Source organism: Olea europaea, unplaced genomic scaffold (genome assembly GCF_002742605.1).
Source record: "Olea europaea var. sylvestris unplaced genomic scaffold, O_europaea_v1 scaffold2569, whole genome shotgun sequence".
In the NCBI taxonomy this organism is placed as follows: Eukaryota; Viridiplantae; Streptophyta; class Magnoliopsida; order Lamiales; family Oleaceae; genus Olea; species Olea europaea.
Window position 1 is genome coordinate 42,649 of NW_019243982.1, and position 18,091 is coordinate 60,739.

The window sequence follows — 18,091 nt, forward strand, 5'->3', positions numbered from 1 at the left end:
TACTAAAAATATATTGAACTAACTTTACAGCTAAGGTACAATGGTTTGAGTGACGTTTCCGTCCATACGGGTCAGGGCGTTACAGTGTGGTATCAGAGCACGAGTTTAGTCGATTCTGTAAACTTAGTGTATTTTATTTATGAGATGAAAAAAAATGAAACATTAAGGCACTCCATGGCATCTTGCGTCTATCAGTTGACCTCATCCGACGAATCCAAGGTATGTATTAAAATATTATGTTCCACATTATTTTTTCGAGCATGATTTTGATTTTTTAATCATTTAAGCTTGAATCTATGAAAAATGCTTATGATGTTTTGAATAAAATATGCTATGTACATTATATTTTGTTTAAATGTACGTGAAAAAATGATGATTGGCCATCATATTAGAACTTCAAGAGCATAATGTATAAGTTGATATCACTAATGAAGATAACACATAATTGGACACTTATGTAACAGACATGGCTAGAACTTATCAGACCGTTAGAAAGACCACAGTTTGTATAGCAATGTTGAACCGTAGGGCCATCATTCAATCCTATGAGAACTATGTGACTGACCCGTCTCGTCCACTTGTTGAACACGTACATGACATCTACGAGAGATGTATGGCAGCTGTAGATGAGGGACTGGAGATCACGCATATCGAGGCTGTGAATAACCTTATACATTCACTTCCACCTCAGTGGGGAAATATAGGAGTCATTGTTAGGGATGAGATGCAAGAGGGTAACCATCCAGAGCAAACCAGAACAACTTGATAAGGGATCTCCTTCAAGCGATTCAAGATCTTGGCAGGCCGAATAAAATCCAGCTCCACCTACACCACCAGCTCCTATTACTTTTCCGACTCACGCCTCGGTAGTTGAATTATTTCGAAGGCATAAGCCCCCTACCTTCGATGGAGCATCTGGTCCACTAGTAGTTGAGGAATTGCTTCGTAAGCTAGAACGAATTTTTCGGCTCATAGACTGCATTGATACCCAAAAGGGTTCAATGTATAGAGTTTATATTTACTCGTGATGCAAGTCACTGGTGGGATTCAATGTCCTGAACTAGGACTCTGGAGCAGCAATTGACAATAACTTGGGAACAATTAAAGGAGGAAGTGATGGAAAAATATTTTCCTCAATCTCTAAAGGATTTCAAGGAGAACGAATTCCTTCAACTTAAGCAGGGTAATATGTCCCTAAAGGATTACGAGCGGAAGTTCGATCAACTCTCAAGGTATGCTCCACATCTGGTTGACACAGAAATTAAGAAAACTCGAAGGTTCGAGCAAGGGTTAAACTCAGACCTAAGTATGATCCTTATGTCACATCGCTTCACTTCGTACGGTGAGATGCTGGAACGAGCTCACGCTATCTGGTATCAAAAGGCTAATGCAGAGCAACATCGTCAATTGTACAACCAGCCGGATAAAGGGCAAGTTGGAAAGAGAAAGTGGAATGGTCAAGACAAAATGAAGGGGCAAATGGCAAAATATGAAAGTTAATATCGGATCTAGCGCCAGTAAGGCCATGGTAGCTGCAGTAGCGCCATGCCCTAAGTGTGGTAAACCTCATCGTGGTGAATGCTTGTATGGGAAGAATGCCTGTTTTTGGTGTGTCAAATCAGGACATATTGCTAGGAATTGTCCCACATTTGCTCAGAGGAAGGAGGATAACAATGATCAGAACAAGAAGGGGAAAGCATGAGTTTTTACATTGACTCAAAAAGATGCAGAGGGGAACTCAAACGTAATAACAGGTATTTTACTGGTAGCCAATACACCTGCGTATATACTGTTTGATTCAGGAGCTACTCACTCTTTTGAATCAACATCTTTCATTGCTAAATCTAGTATTACTTGTAATAAGTCAAAGAGTACACTAGAAGTTAGCCTCCCCTCAGGCAGGACATTGAATATAGACAAGTTAGCTAAGTCAGTGAAATTCGATATTGAGGAAAAAACCTTAGAAGCTAATTTGTAGATGATAGATATGAAGGACTCTGATGTGATTTTGGGCATGGATTGGTTAGGATGTAATTATGCGACCATTCGTTGTAGAGAAAAGGAAGTGTCTTTTCAAAAACCAGGAGAAGAACAATTTTCTTTCCTCGGAATAAAGACCAAACCCCATCTCCAACTGGTTTCAGCCTTACAAGCCGAGAAAATGTTGAAAAAAGAAACATCTCAAGGGTTTCTAGTTAATATTTTAGGAGAAAAACTGGCAACGACAAAGATTGAGGATGTACCAGTTGTACAAGAATTTATAGATGTGTTTCCAGAAGATCTACCTGGTATTCCACCAGATAGACAAGTGAAATTCACAATAGATCTAGTTTTCGGAGCGGCGCCAGTATCTAAAGCCCCATACAGAATGGCCCCAAAGGAACTTCGGGAGTTGAAAATCCAGTTACAAGAATTGTTAGACCTTGGTTTTATTCGACCAAGTGTATCACCATGTGGCGCACCAGTATTGTTTGTAAAGAAGAAAGATGGAAGTGTGAAGATGTGTATCGACTGTCGGGAGTTGAACCGTTTGACCATCAAGAATAGGTATCCTCTCTCTAGAATTGAGAATTTGTTTGATCAATTGAAAGGAGCTAAGGCATTTTCTAAGATCGATTTACGATCTGGATATCATCAATTGAAGGTTAAGGCAGATGATATACCTAAGACAGCTTTCAGAACTCATTATGGCCATTACGAGTTCACAGTTATGCCATTCGGATTGACAAATGCTCCGGCAGTGTTCATGGATATGATGAATCGAGTATTTCATCAGTATTTGGATCAATTTGTTATAGCCTTCATTGATGACATTTTGATATACTCCAAGAGTAAAGATCAACATGAAGAACATCTTAGACTAGCGTTAGAGATACTACGCAAGGAAAAGTTATACACCAAATTCAAAAAGTGCAAATTTTGGGTTGAACGAGTTGGGTTTCTCGATCATATAGTTATTGCCCAAGGAATTGAAGTGGACCCAGTAAAGGTGGAAATAGTAACTAATTGGAAGACACCGACTAATGCTGGTAAAGTTCAAAGTTTTCTAGGATTGACTGGGTACTATTGAAGATTTATAGAAGGATTCTCCAAAATAACTGAACCAATGACACACAATTGACAAGGAAAGGAGTAAAGTTTCAATGGAAAGATAAGTATGAGCAAAGCTTTTAGGAGCTAAAACAACGATTGATTACAGCACCTGTATTAACCATACCTGAAGGTTCAGAACGGTTTGTTATATATAGTGATGCATCCAAGTAAAGTTTGGGATGTGTACTGATGCAGCATGGAAAAGTAATTGTCTATGCTTCAAGACAATTGAAGCAACATGAGCAGAACTACCTGACGCATGATCTAAAACTTGCGGCAGTGGTTCATGCATTAAAGATATGGCGCCATTACTTATATGGAAGGAAGTGCGATATTTATACGGATCATAAGAGTCTCAAATATTTCTTCATACAGAAGGAATTGAATATGAGACAGAGACGATGGTTGGAGCTAGTGAAAGATTATGATTGCACTATTCATTATCATCCAGGTAAGGCTAATGTTGTTGCTGATGCTCTAAGTAGAAAGTCGATGGGACAGTTGGCATCATTACCTACTATTTTGATGGAGTTGATCAAAGACTTGGAAAAGTTACAAATTGAAGTGATTACCACACCAGAACAAGTCATTGCTCATTTAGCAACTTTGGTGATTCGACCTACTCTTAGAGATCGGATCATAGAAGCACATGATAAAGATCCATTCTTGCAGAAGATCAAGAACGAGATTGGTACTGATAAGAGAAAGGATTTTGGAATAGCTTCGAATCAGGTACTAATGTTCAAAGGAAGAATTTGTGTACCAAATGATGAAGTTTTGAGGAATGAGATATTGGAGGAGGCTCATTTCAGCCCGTATGCCGCACATCCTGGTGGTACAAAAATGTATCGAGATTTCGAAATACATTTTGGTGGAGGAATGTGAAAAGAAGTATAGGTTCATTTGTGGCAAAATGCATAGTATGCCAACAAGTTAAAGTGGAACATCAAAGACCGGCAGGATTTTTAAATCCATTAGACATACCTGAATGAAAGTGAGAGAATATCGCAATGGACTTTGTGGTAGGATTTCCAAGGTCAGCAAGAGGACATAATGCTATATGGGTAATATTGGATCGTCTAACAAAGTCCGCTCATTTTCTTCTAGTAAAAATGACATTCAATCTAGATCTACTGGTACAGTTGTACATTAGAGAGATTGTAAGATTGCATGGTGTCCCCGTGTCCATTGTATCTGATAGAGATCCGAGATTTATGTCAAAGTTTTGGAAGAGCTTACAAGGAGCTATGGGAACGAAATTGAATTTCAGTACAGCATATCACCCTCAATCTGATGGTCACTCTGAAAGGACCATTCAAATTTTGGAAGCTATGCTAAGGGCTTGTGTTCTAGATCTAGGAGGCAGTTGGGAATCGTAAATACCTCTGGTAGAATTTACATATAATAACAGTTTCCAAGCAACTATTGGAATGACACCGTATGAAACTCTCTATGGTAGAAAATGCAGATCACCTATTCATTGGGACGAAGTTGGAGAAAAGAGAGTTTTGGGACCAGAGATCATTGAAAGAACAGTTGAAACCATTGATAAGATCCGTACCAGGATAAAAGCCGCACAAGATAGACAAAAGAGCTATGCAGATACCAGGAGAAAAGACTTGGAATTTCAAGTTTGAGAAAAATGTCTTTCTAAAGGTGGCACCAATAAAGGGTGTATTTAGGTTCAGCAAGAAAGGCAAACTACGACCTCGTTATATCGGACCTTTTGAAATACTTAACAGGGTTGGAAATGTGGCTTATCGATTAGCGTTGCCACCTGAACTATCGGCAGTTCACAATGTGTTTCATGTATCGATGATCAGAAAGTATATGCATGATCCTGATCATGTGGTCAACTACCAATCCTTGGAAGTACAAAAAAACTTATCTTATGAGGAATTACCAATCAAGATACTGGATCGAAAGGTACATAAATTATGGAACAAGGAGATTCAACTGGTCAAGGTGCAATGGAATAATCACAGAGTAGAAGAAGCTACTTGGGAAAGAGAAGAAGAAGTTAAAGATAAATACCAAACACTCTTTGTCCAACCGTAAGGTAAATTTCGAGGATGAAATTTTATTTAAGGTGTAAGGGTTGTAGTAGCCGAGAAAAATAAAATGGAATTATGCCAATATTTTGTGATGATCTATCACCACGAGCCAAACCCATTTTGGAAACGACCTATGTAAGTTTAACCCATGTAAGATTACGAAAGCCCAAGTCATAAGTTAATTAAAAGCCCAGCAACTTAAGAGATTAAGTTTAAGTTAAATTGATTACAAAGGTTTAATGCATAGTTGGGTTGCCTCAATGGTCATCTACATGGAATTTCATATAGGCAACGTAGGTTCGAATCACTGTGTAGATGTTTTTTATAAAACTTTTATATGAATTATTTTATGGTTTAGAGACTTTTCAAATTCTTAGTTAAAGATTAAGTTTAATAAATTTAATGATAATACAACTCCCTCACTTAATTTTTCATTAAAAAGAAAGGTTATAGAAGTGGAAGGTTACTTTTTCATTACACTCCTCTTCAAATCCAAATTTCATCTTATTTTCTCTCAAAAAAAAATGTTTCATATCAAGTTAAGTTTAATGAATAACAAGGGTGAGAAGAAGGAAGACTTTCTATACATTTTGTTCTTTTATCCAAAAAAATTCAAGGTAGGTAAATGTACAAGTGTTCATTCGTTTTCAAATCTGATTTTTCGATAAATGTTTAAATGAAATGGTACCTTCGGGTACGGTGCTATGGCACTATAACAGTTTGAATGGTCATTTTTTTGGCTCTACGTGTTATGATAATGCTATAGTAATTGGATTTTGCCGAAAATCTATCTACGTGGGACGGCATGAATCTATAGTTTGGAATTTCTAATTTGATAATGAATTGTACCGATAATATCTATTGAGTTTCAAACTCGTGGGTTAATTTCCTTCCTACAGGTTGAATGGATTTTTCTTGGGGCGTAGATGATGGTAAATGATGATGCAACATGTCATGGAGAAGCCGGTGATTTACATCTTTAGTTGATTTTGAGATGTTTACATTTTCTTTAAATTTGATTCCTATGAATATTGTGTGGATCTATTTTACGAACACACGTTATGAATAAATTATGTTTGAAAGTAGATATGCGTCATAGGAATAAATTTACAAATCACCATACACAAAAAAAAAAAAAAAAAAAAAAGTTAGCGACTTAAAGTTTTGATGTCTCTTCAGAAATTTCAGTTTCTGCCTCATCTTTTAAAAAAGCATAACTCTTTCGTTACTTGGTATTTTTATACGAAACCAATTAGATTGGATATCCTAATAAGTTAGACACTGAATAAAATTGGAATCATGTCAATCCAATATCGGTAAAAGGTCATCTGTCACATAAAGTAAACTGTGTCAGGTGCTGTCTCTGTTTTTCAGCTTCTACCCTTGTTTTCAAAAATTCATAACTCACTCGTTACTTGAATTTTTAAATAAAACCAATTGGATTTGATAGTTTCATGGATTAGCTACTGAATAAATTTGAAATCATGTGGTTTTGACGTTGGTGAAATTTTATATGCCATTTTAAGTGAACTGCACCGGTTTACCTTTTAACCGGGTCACTACTGAGTTTTGAAAAATATTTTAATACCTCATATGATGTCGACGGAAGCTAGTTTTTGACCATGTCATATTATAAGGAGTTTAATACCTTACATTAAAATTTGACAAAGTTTAAGGTCGATAGCTATGAAAACAAATTTATTTTGATAATTATTGTTTGAGACAAAAACTGGAACAGCAACATTACTTTTTAAGTTTTGCCAAAATTTCACGCCAATAGTCGTTACATACATGGAACCCATTCTAAAAGTATTTTTTTGAAATTGTTTTCTTTTAGAATTGAATTATTGTTTAAATAAAAAAAAAAGAAATTTCTTTAATTAAATTCTAAAATTTAATCTTTATACCTTCTACTAAAAATATATTGAAATAACTTTACAGCTAAGGTACAATGGTTGAGTGACGTTTTCGTCCATGCGGGTCGGGGCGTTACAGCGTGGTTTTGACAGTTACTGTTTGAGAAAAAAACTGGAACAACAACATTATTTTTTAAGTTTTGCCAAAATTTCACGTCAATAGTCGTTACATGCATGAAACTCATTCTAAAAACATTTTCAATCATCATTTCCACCATCCCCTCCGTACCCCATCGCCTAGCGGTTAAATCTCCTCTAAGTGTCGCTATCGTATCCTGAAGGTCGACAACACAAGACCGTAGCATTCCAACATCATGGGATAGATCGTCAACCCTCTCTGTCAACTCTCATCCCATATCGTCGACCCTTCTTGTCAACTCTCATCCCAGATCATCGACTCTCTCCGTCAACTCTCGTCGTAGCGCGCCGACCTCCTCCACTATAAATCCAGTCAGACGGGTATACAAGTCATCACTGTGTGTCGGAGATACACGGGGGACGTGTTTGGACGAGGGAGAAGGAGATACCCTCGGCGGTGGCGATGCCAATGGCGGCGACGATGCTCTCGACGGAGGTGGTGCCAATGGTGGCGGCGATATCCTCGACGAAGGTGATCATCGATCAGTTGGACCGCCCTCCTACATAAATAACATTAAAAATTATTCAATAAATTTATACGTCGACGATATTCAATAAATTATATTTAATTCATATACCCAATCTCGGTCCAGGCTCAGATCATATATCTCCTCGTCTTAGGTGTGCGGAACGCCTACATCCCGCACAAGACCCCGAGCCTTCTCTTCCATCGACAGCGTCAACTCAGGAATGACTTTAAGCTAACATATTGACATTTCAACTAGTTACCGATCATGTAAACAAATTTTAAACTACGTATAATATAAATCACAAATGCATAATACTTACCAGAAGATCGTCGAGGAGGGCCGATAACTGTTTCCTAGTGGGACATCCATCCGCTCACGACGATCTCCAATGATGCATCCGAGGGTATCGTGTCTCTCCTTGCTTCGCGAATCGGGCACTTAGTACAGGGACTGCCTCATACACCCAAATCTGCAACACATACATTTATTATGCATAAATGTAATATACTAAAACTTTAACTTTAATTATATTAAACATTTACCTGCACCGCTAAAGGCAATCCATATGTATCGTATTTACGTATTGGCCCCTGGGCCTCGAGTGTAATCTGGTGAAGACATGTACGGTGTCTTCGTAGTATCTCCGGTCCCATGGATAGTTGTTGAACGCATCAATGTCGTCAACAACTTCCAAATGAAAAATGTCGATGGCAGTCTTCTTGTGATGACACCACATCACACTCTCGAAGATGTAGACCAGCCCAAGCTTCAATCTATCTAGCATCTGGTCGTACCCCTTGATCGCGACCATCAACTCGGGTAGATGCACTGACCCATGTCCCTGGAAGTACGTCTCGTACATCATATTGCTTCTCTCTAATGGCTACATTGCCGCCCGTAATTCTCAGTCCAGTGATCAAGCTAAACTCATACATCGAGAAACTGACGACTTTGTCCCCAAGGTCGAAGTGGAGGGAATTGTCGTCGACTAGTCTCAGAAGCCAATATAGAAGTGCATCGATGATCTGTCTTGAGTATTGTATCTCTCGCATCTGGTACAGTAGCCACAAGAAGGACTGTCGTAGCATATCTCCGTAATGTTCATCAAGCAGCTCCAACACCGCAGTAAAACTCTTAAAGCTACTGTTCCAAATAGCTTTCCGCGCCATCCGTTTCAACTCCCCATCTAAATGACACTCCATCCTGCAAAAATTCAAATGTTAGAACATTGAGCAATAGATAATAAAGTAACACATAATCTCAAAAAATCAAAGCAACTGAATTCTAACTACCATACAATACGCAAGACATTGACACTAATAACAAAATAAATTCAATACAAATTTAAAAATTAAAATAATTTAGTTATAAAGAAAATTAATCTTGTATATTATATTTGGAAAATATATTTACAAAAAAAAATTCAAATTAAATATATTTAAAAAAATAAAGAATATAAATATTATTTAAATAAATTAGAACAAAATCAAAGATTATTTCACAAAAGAAAAATAAAAGGAGCAAAATAAATTGTTAATTTTGGACAACATTATCTATTCAATTATTAAATTATATAAAAAAAGCAATTATAAAAAAATTAACATAATTATTATTTAATCAAATTAATCTTGTAATCATTTGGAAAATATATTTACGAACAAAAAATTTCAAATTAAATATATTTTTAAAAAATTTAAAGAACATTTATATTATTTAAATAAATTTGAAAAAAAAATCAAAGATTATTTCAAAAAAACAAAAATAAAAGGAACAAAATAAATTGTTAATTTTAGATAATATTTAATTATTTAATTATATAAATAAAAGACAATTATAAAAATTAATTAAATAAATAAATAACATAATTACTATTTAATCTAATAAAAAAATAAATTAATTATAAAAATTGATAAAAAATAAATAAAAATTAAATATATATATTATATAACAGTCTGGACTGACTGTTAACAGTCAGTCTCATGACAGTCGGTATAGACTGTTAACAGTCGACGTCTTCCCTTAGCCGAAAATCGTCATTGTCGACGATGGAAAGATCCAAAAATTACAAAAAATTCACATTTTTACCCCATCATGACCCACAATCTAACTGCTCATGCATCTTCATCTAATTAAACCGAATAAATATAAAAATAATGAATGAAAACTGGAACAAAAAAATAAACTTCCGGCATGAGACAACTAACTGGAATAGTTCTCCTGGTGCTACGTTCAGGTCATCTATTGAATGATCTATGACGTTGGTAGTTTCGACCGGTGGTTGATCGGTCAATTTTTTAGGCAACTGTGGCGTCGATTTTTTTTGGGTCGGTCGATTAGGGAGGAAACTTTCAAACAGTCTATAGGGAAGAGTAAAATTGCCCTTTTAGTGTAAAGTTATGTTTTAATTTAATTTTTTTTAATTCATTTAATGGGTCAAAGGTCAATGTTAAAATTTGCTACAGTCCAAAAGTCATTTCCATGTATTTTCTCATCAGAGGTTGGAGATTGGTTATGTTTTCAAACCCACTTATGCTGAAATTATTGTAGATTTTTTGATGAAAAAAATCAAAAACGAGAAGCTACCTCGCAGTCGGGTTAAACTGGGTAACATATACGAGATCGACCCAGAGACACTCGCAGGTGAAATCGTTTTATACTTATTGTTTCTTAGATAAAAACTGTTTGATTTTAATTTTCTTTTATTTTAATTTTATTATCTCGACTTCATACATTATTACACAAGGTAGGAAACCAGGAAAATAATCTTTTCTTTGATTTTAATTTTCTTTGATTTGATTCCCAGATGATTATGGGAAGCTTTCAACGGAAATTTGGTACTTGTTTACGAAAAGGGATAGAAAATACCAAAATGAGAACATAAATGTACTTATTGTTTCTTAGATAAAAACTGTTTGATTTTAATTTTCTTTTATTTTAATTTTATTATCTCGACTTCATACATTATTACACAAGGTAGGAAACCAGGAAAATAATCTTTTCTTTGATTTTAATTTTCTTTGATTTGATTCCCAGATGATTATGGGAAGCTTTCAACGGAAATTTGGTACTTGTTTACGAAAAGGGATAGAAAATACCAAAATGAGAACATAAATGTATTTACAGTTGATGGATATTGGAAAGTGAAAAGAGATGATGAAAGCGTGGAAGAAAATGGTGAAACTGTTGGATTTCGAAAGACTTTTCAATTCTACAGGGGAAAACCTGGTAGCGATAGTAAGACATCTTGGCTTATGCATGAATTTAGAGTGATTGATCCTCTGCCGAGTGTTGAAGGTCAAACAAAGGTACAATGTATAATTTCTAGCCTTTTAGATTATCTTTGTAGATAGTATGTTCTGCGGACAAATAAATTATGGGTAACGAGAATCAGTCTACAATAGATTATCTATGCTCTAATTTTTGTTCATCAAGTAGAAGAATAAAATGAAATACAGTGTTAAATTTCAATAGGATAAAAAAAAAGAGCTGATGGAATTCTTCTTTCTTTCTAGTAGTTGGACAACTGGGTTTTATGTAAGATATGGAACAAGGAGAGAGGCTGGTACTATGAGAACAAGGAGATGTTCACATCGACTAGACGAAAAGGAGACTTCAGCTCGCCGAAAAAGGCCTACAACTTGAGGAAGAAGAAGAAACTGATTTGCCCATGAATTTTATGTTCTTGTTTTACTGGTTTAATTATCTTTTGTTAAGCGTCGACCCAACATTTTATTTGGTTGCAGCATGAACTAATTTTCATATTGCTGAGTATTCATTTTGTTTTGTGAAAACTGGCATGGCAATTATTTATTTAACTTGGGAGTGAAAGGGTGTCATGGAATGCTTTGATGTTTTGAACTGGTCCAATAGGTAGATAGATTAACAAAAGAAAGAAAGAAGCCAAAAGAATTTAGTTGTGATTTTGTTTTCATCTTTGTTACAATGGTAGTGAGTGATGGGGATGGTTTAGGGGAATTTGATTCCCGGCTGCAGATTGAATTTCTAGAAGAAACCTATTACCATTAGATCCAAGCTTGGAGAATTACATGATCACTGTTGTGTTGATTTGGGTCACGTTTGGGCTTATTTTTAGTCTAGCTTGGATTGCTGTTTGGGTTTGGATCGCATTTGGGTGGATTTTACAATGAATTAGGTTAAGATGGACTTGGGTATAATTTGGGTTCCGGTCAGTTTTGATTTGGGTCACTTTTAGGAACAATTTTACTGTAGGTTGGATTACTGTTGGGCTGTTTGTGTTTGGATCTCTAGGGCCAGGTTTTATAAATTTAACATTGTTTTCGAAAATGCATTTTCAAAATTGTTAGATCAAACATGTTTTTAGTATTTTACAAAATTGAAAATTGGAAGCCAGATGCACCATTATTTTTTGAAAACTTATAAATTTTGCTTGAATTTTTCTTTTTGTATCGACGAAAAAGATACTTATATGTCAGTTTTACATAGAATACAATAACAATCGTTCATGTATAAAATTTCATATTTTGCTATTATAAGCCTATGTTCGGTGTAGACAAAAATTACTTTCTGAAGTCATTTTTGATAAATTTAATAAAATGCTTGATTGAAAAATTATGAATTTTGTAAAATATAAAATTAATTTTTGACCTTAACTTTTTTTTTTTTTTAATCAAATTTATTACACACCAACAAAAGGTTTAAATTAACACGTTGTTTTTTGATTTTTGAGTTGAATTTTTTCGGGTAAATTATTACATTCAAGGTAAATGCACTTTAATTCTAGTTCAATTAGAAAACTATACTTCAATTTTATTGAACGATATAACTACATTTTAATTTGATTTCATTCATGTAACTTCATCTAAATCCATCACTTGAACCGATGGAATCGATAAAAAAATGATAACAATGATGGGGTTACTCTTTTCATAGTTGACTTGTATTACACTCAATCTAAAGTTTATAGAGTCCCACTCTAAGAACATAGAGTCCCGACCATCTGCATTCTAAAAAGCTCCAATTGGCTGATAAGCAAAGCAAAAAAGGCCAAAAGATAAAGAAAATGGTCCCATTTGTAATCCATACATAAAATACCATCTGTCAACCTTATCCCCCCATCTTCTTCATGAATACGAAGGTCTTTCGCTAGAATACGAATTTTTCTTTTGGTTTGAGTTTATTGTGTTTGATTCAAATTTTTGTAATAAAACAATTGTATTATGGTAGAAGGAAATAACATTTAAATACGGGAAGGAAATTTATCAAAAGAATTCAATTATTTTTTTTTTCATAAATTTGTGCATTGTATTGAGAAGAATTGTGTTTAACACAAAGATAACGTGAATTCAAATAGAAAATTAAGTGCATATAAGCATATATTTGGCAAGAGTTTATAAACAATTGTGTGTATACATCGATATAAATGAGTAGGAAATGAATTGTACTTGTGAGTTCCATAAAATATATAGATAAAAGTGATTTGACTTTTGTTAAGTGTAAAAATAGTTGCTGAATAGTCTAAAATTCTGAGTGTCTAGAGAGATATTACAAAGAGAGAAACTAATAAAAGGCAGTATGCACAAATTTGAAATGTGTGAATTCTTTTTTTGTTGGCGAACCATTTATTTTACTTTTTCAGTCTATGGATTTTCGTGATCGTCTAACCAAGCTAGATCTCCTCTATACTTTCATGAATAGTGTGACGGTAGAACAAATAAAAATTTTAGTCTCTCCAGGATGAGAAAAAAATTAGTCATTACATACGAATTTAAGAATTTTTTGGATCGTACAATTTGTAAAGCCCCAACATTTATAGACTATGGCTTCTCACTTGAGGTTTGAGCATGGCAAAACCATGAAAATTCAGTCGGGTAATTTGCACTTAGCTCCCTAAAATTATTAAATTTGTCAATTAAGTTCCCAGTCGTAACAAACAGTAATTAAATGGCCCCTGGACCAACAATTACTGAACTGCCTGTCATTTTGTTGGTCATAGGAAGCATCGAACCGTCCATTGTGGAGGAAGCTTACGTCACTCTACAAATGGAAGTAATTTTGAAGTAACTTAAGTCTGATTGATTATCAAGTAAGCTAAATGATTATATATATTTAAAAAAAAAAAAAAGTTGAACCCTAACCTTGAGGGCTCCTACCACGCTACTTCTAGAGCTTTGTGAGGGAGATAAATCGTGGGATGTGTCCCAACAGACCAGGTAACAAGAGCCGTCTGTACACTGCACCTACAAGGAGTTCAATTCCACGTCTCATGAATCGAACCCCACATTGCGACTGTCAGCAAGGTGTGAGATAACCTCACTCCTGTCCTTTACACCACTAGGCTATGCCCCGGAGGGCGATTATATATATTTACTCAATCCTTGTATGACTAAACAAATAAAAAGATAAAAAAAAAAAAAACAATGTTAAACATATAGGGTCTGTTTGATTGCAAAGATAAAATTGAATTAAATTGAAAACAAATTTCAGGGAATTGAATTATCTAGAAATTATTCTCCTAAAAATTGTAAATTAATTGTGTTTGATTGGTGTAATTTTTCAAGTGAAAAATGTTGAAATAAAAGTGTCTTTTAGAGTTTGTTTTGCTTTGTTTTACATGAAATTTGTCAATTAAAGGGATATATTTTACTGATATTGGGGATGAAATTTGTTTCCATTGCAAAAAAAACTTGGTACAATCATACAGGGCGCAATTCATAAATTACGGTCAATAATTCATGGGTAAACATATTTTTTATAATTAAATTATATTTTAATTGTATGAAAGATTTATAATTTTTATATATTATCACATTTATATTTCAAAATTTTAATAATTAAATTACACTTTAATTGTATAAAAAGGTTTATAATCTCTACATATTATTGCATTTATATCTCAAATTTTTTCATCGTATTCTTTTTCTTAATTTAACATAAATTGTTCCTGATTTTTGTTTCTTTCCAGTTTTTTAAAGAGAGAATAAAAGGACTCATTTGCTATTGTATTTTTAATTAAGCAAAACAAATAAAAAAAATGCAATGAAATATTTGATCCTCATTTTAAAGTACATTAACAATATTTTTGGACAAAAATCACAATTGAAGATAATATTTTCTAATAAATGAAATGTTATAAATAAAAATGTGAGGAAGAAAAAATTTAAGAATGCAAGTACAATAATGAATAAAAATTAATAATCTTTAATATATTTAAAATATATAATATATTTATATAAAAAGAAAAATGGTTTGAATATAACCTATGACCGAATACTGTTCTTATAAGGGTACAGAGATTAACTAATAGGGCTTCGGTGTTTATCTTTAAATACTTCCTTAAAATTTCAGTCGTTAGCTTTGATTTTTTTAAGACTAGTCATAGCTGAATGCTATAAAATTAATATTTAAAACAGTTAAAATATAAAAATATAAATAATACAAATTCTTCAAGTGAAATGAATTTTTGATTCAAATGAAATAAAAATTCGTTTGTAAAATTAATTTAAATAGTTAAGGAAGTCAATTGGAATAGTCCATATATGTACCTTTTTCATCTGACCTGAATCAAAATACCATCATTTCTTCAAATTTGCTTAATATGCATTGAATATATCAATTATTGAAATTATTTGCTATAGATACGCATTATGTCACCCCATTTACCTTTATGTATCTTAATATTCATTTAATAAATCAATCGAAAAAAATATAAAAATATATGTCTTTTGTTCCAAAAGAATTTTAATGAATTTTATTTACTATCCAGTCAAGTTGAATGAATATGTTAAATTTATATTGATCATAGCTAAATAATTAACAAAATAATTCATGATAATAGTGCTCAAATGATTAAATAAATCAAATACATATAGAAAAATGAAAAAGTAATGATTCTGGCAAATATGGTTAAATAAATCAAATACATATCGAAAAATGAAAAGTAAGATAATAAATGTGTCAAATGTACTTCACCATAAATAAATAATTGACAAAATAATTAATGATAATATTGTTTAAATGATAAATAAATTGAATATATATTAAAAATGAAAATTATGGTATTAAATAATTGAATTATAGTAATGATAGAATCATAAAATAAAAATAAAAAAATTATCAATTGATATGATAATTAATTTAATATATTATAGATGATAGATAAAGAACCTTGATTTTCCGAAGAAAAGGAGGAGAAAGAAAATAAAATAAAATAAATCCTCTATTAAACTCAAGGATATCCCGCCCAGCTTCAATAATGCAGAGAGGAAGAATCTTGTTGCATTGTCACTTAATGTGGTGGAGAATCTAGAATGGTGTTTAAGCCCGATGTGATGTAGTTAAAAATTTGATAAAATTTTTAGTGAAGTTAATAATTAATTTTAATTATCCATTCTGTGAGATTCATAATTTTTTGATCTTATATTTTATCAATTTTTAACAAAATCTACTAAAAAATTGATTTTTAAATATATAAAAAATGGGCTAAATATTAAAGTTACTCTTGTAAACTATATAGGGATACTGAAGATAGAAGTAGCGATTGTCGTCTTGTGAGATCATGCCTCATCCAAATTAAATAAGAGTCAACGTACATGTTGCACTATTCACATCACCTTGCCAAATATTAAGGAACGTATAGGAGCTACCATTTTGTTGGCTGACAATTGTTAGACTATAACCTTAGCTAACAATGTATCAACGACGATTGTAATCGACAATTGAGATTGTTACAACGTTTCCCGTTAACTTCAAAAAATATTGGGAAAACTAGAAAACGTGTTAGGGCCGTCATCCAACGATGCAAGAAGGACATGCACATACTCCACCGCTATCATAAATAGAGACATCATACGTTTTATTTTTGACGAAAAGAGAATACAGGTATGTTAAATCTTGAGCATGTACAACTACTTGGAGACATTTTCATTAATCAGAAAACACATACTTTTCATACATAAATGATTTTGAATAAATATTTCTAACCTCTATTAATGTACTTGTACTATTTAAATCATTACTGTTTAAAGAAAACATAGAAAGTCAATTGCCTAACAAGACCGCTAGCAACTACCCGCAGGCTGCTGCATCTTCCACTTCACAATACAAACGCTGTCCAGTTAAATTCTCTAAATTTTATATACAAAATACAAAGTGATACATTTTATAAGTCAAGAAGTGTTTATTTATTAGTTAAGTAGCAATTTGTTATATCAAGCAGTTGGCATTTAGTGGTTGTAACTACTGCTATTTCAACAAATCCGGAGGATAAATAGTTTATTTCTTTCAACCTTTGACTTTTTCTAATTAAGTTAGTAGAGAAAAAATAAACTTCGAGTTTTATTTGACAACGTACCAATACATGCACATAGTCCTGAAAATCTCAAGTCAAAAGTGTTGAAAGCACTTCATGAATGAAGGTCTAATTTTTTATATGTTGATCTATATTTTGATAATTAATTAATGTGAGATTTATCCCTTTGACACCCTCCTGCAAAATAGTTTTCATGTGTTTATTTGAGTTTTAATTAGATTGAATTGTTTGTTAGAGTTTAATTAGTTCTGATATTATATTAAGATTTGATGTTACATCTTCAAGAGGTTAAACCTGTTAAGAGTAACACAAACTATCATATATTGATCTATATATTGAAATTTATCCCTCGCACTAATGAATAAGTAAACTTCTGTTAGTATAGTGAGATTTCTAAGTCCCAATTAAGCACAAGTCATTGCAAAAATGATTTACCCGATATCATTCATGTCACTTGCACGATCAAGTATGTTTTAATCGACAATTTAACCTGAGGTCCATTCCATTTCAATTGTAAGAGAGAGCTTCACATGAACATACACAACACAAATCTATGCAAATCTTGCAATATTGTGATTTGGGGGTTAAGCCCTATTTGCTTTCTTTTTAAAACAAAATTATTTAATTTTTCATACTCATTTTTAACAACGTATTTATACAATTAAATATTTTGTCCGTAAATTCAAAACTTTTGCTTACCTTTCAATCATATATTCTTCAAAAATAAAATAAAATAATAATAATAATAATAAATAAATAAATCAATATTCAAAATATCATTTTCTCCCAAAATAATGGCAATTAAATAGGGACTAAATTAGAGATAGCTCTAGGTGAATATGTTCTAATTTGTGATCGTTTAACCTAAATTATTACTGGTCTAATAAATGGAATAGTCGAGCTTTGAAGTTCTAAACAATTCAAAAGTAGCTGCCTTTTCATCAATTTATGGCTCATCTCGTAAGACTTTTGAAAAGTGAAAAATTACTTTTAAGATTAAAAATTATATTATAAATATATTTGAATAATTTTTTAAAGTAATTTGTACGAGAAAAAGAGCTTTTAAAAGAAAGTATCATGAGATAACTTTCGTTCATTTGCACAATTCCCTTCAAAGGGTCACGCTGCGGA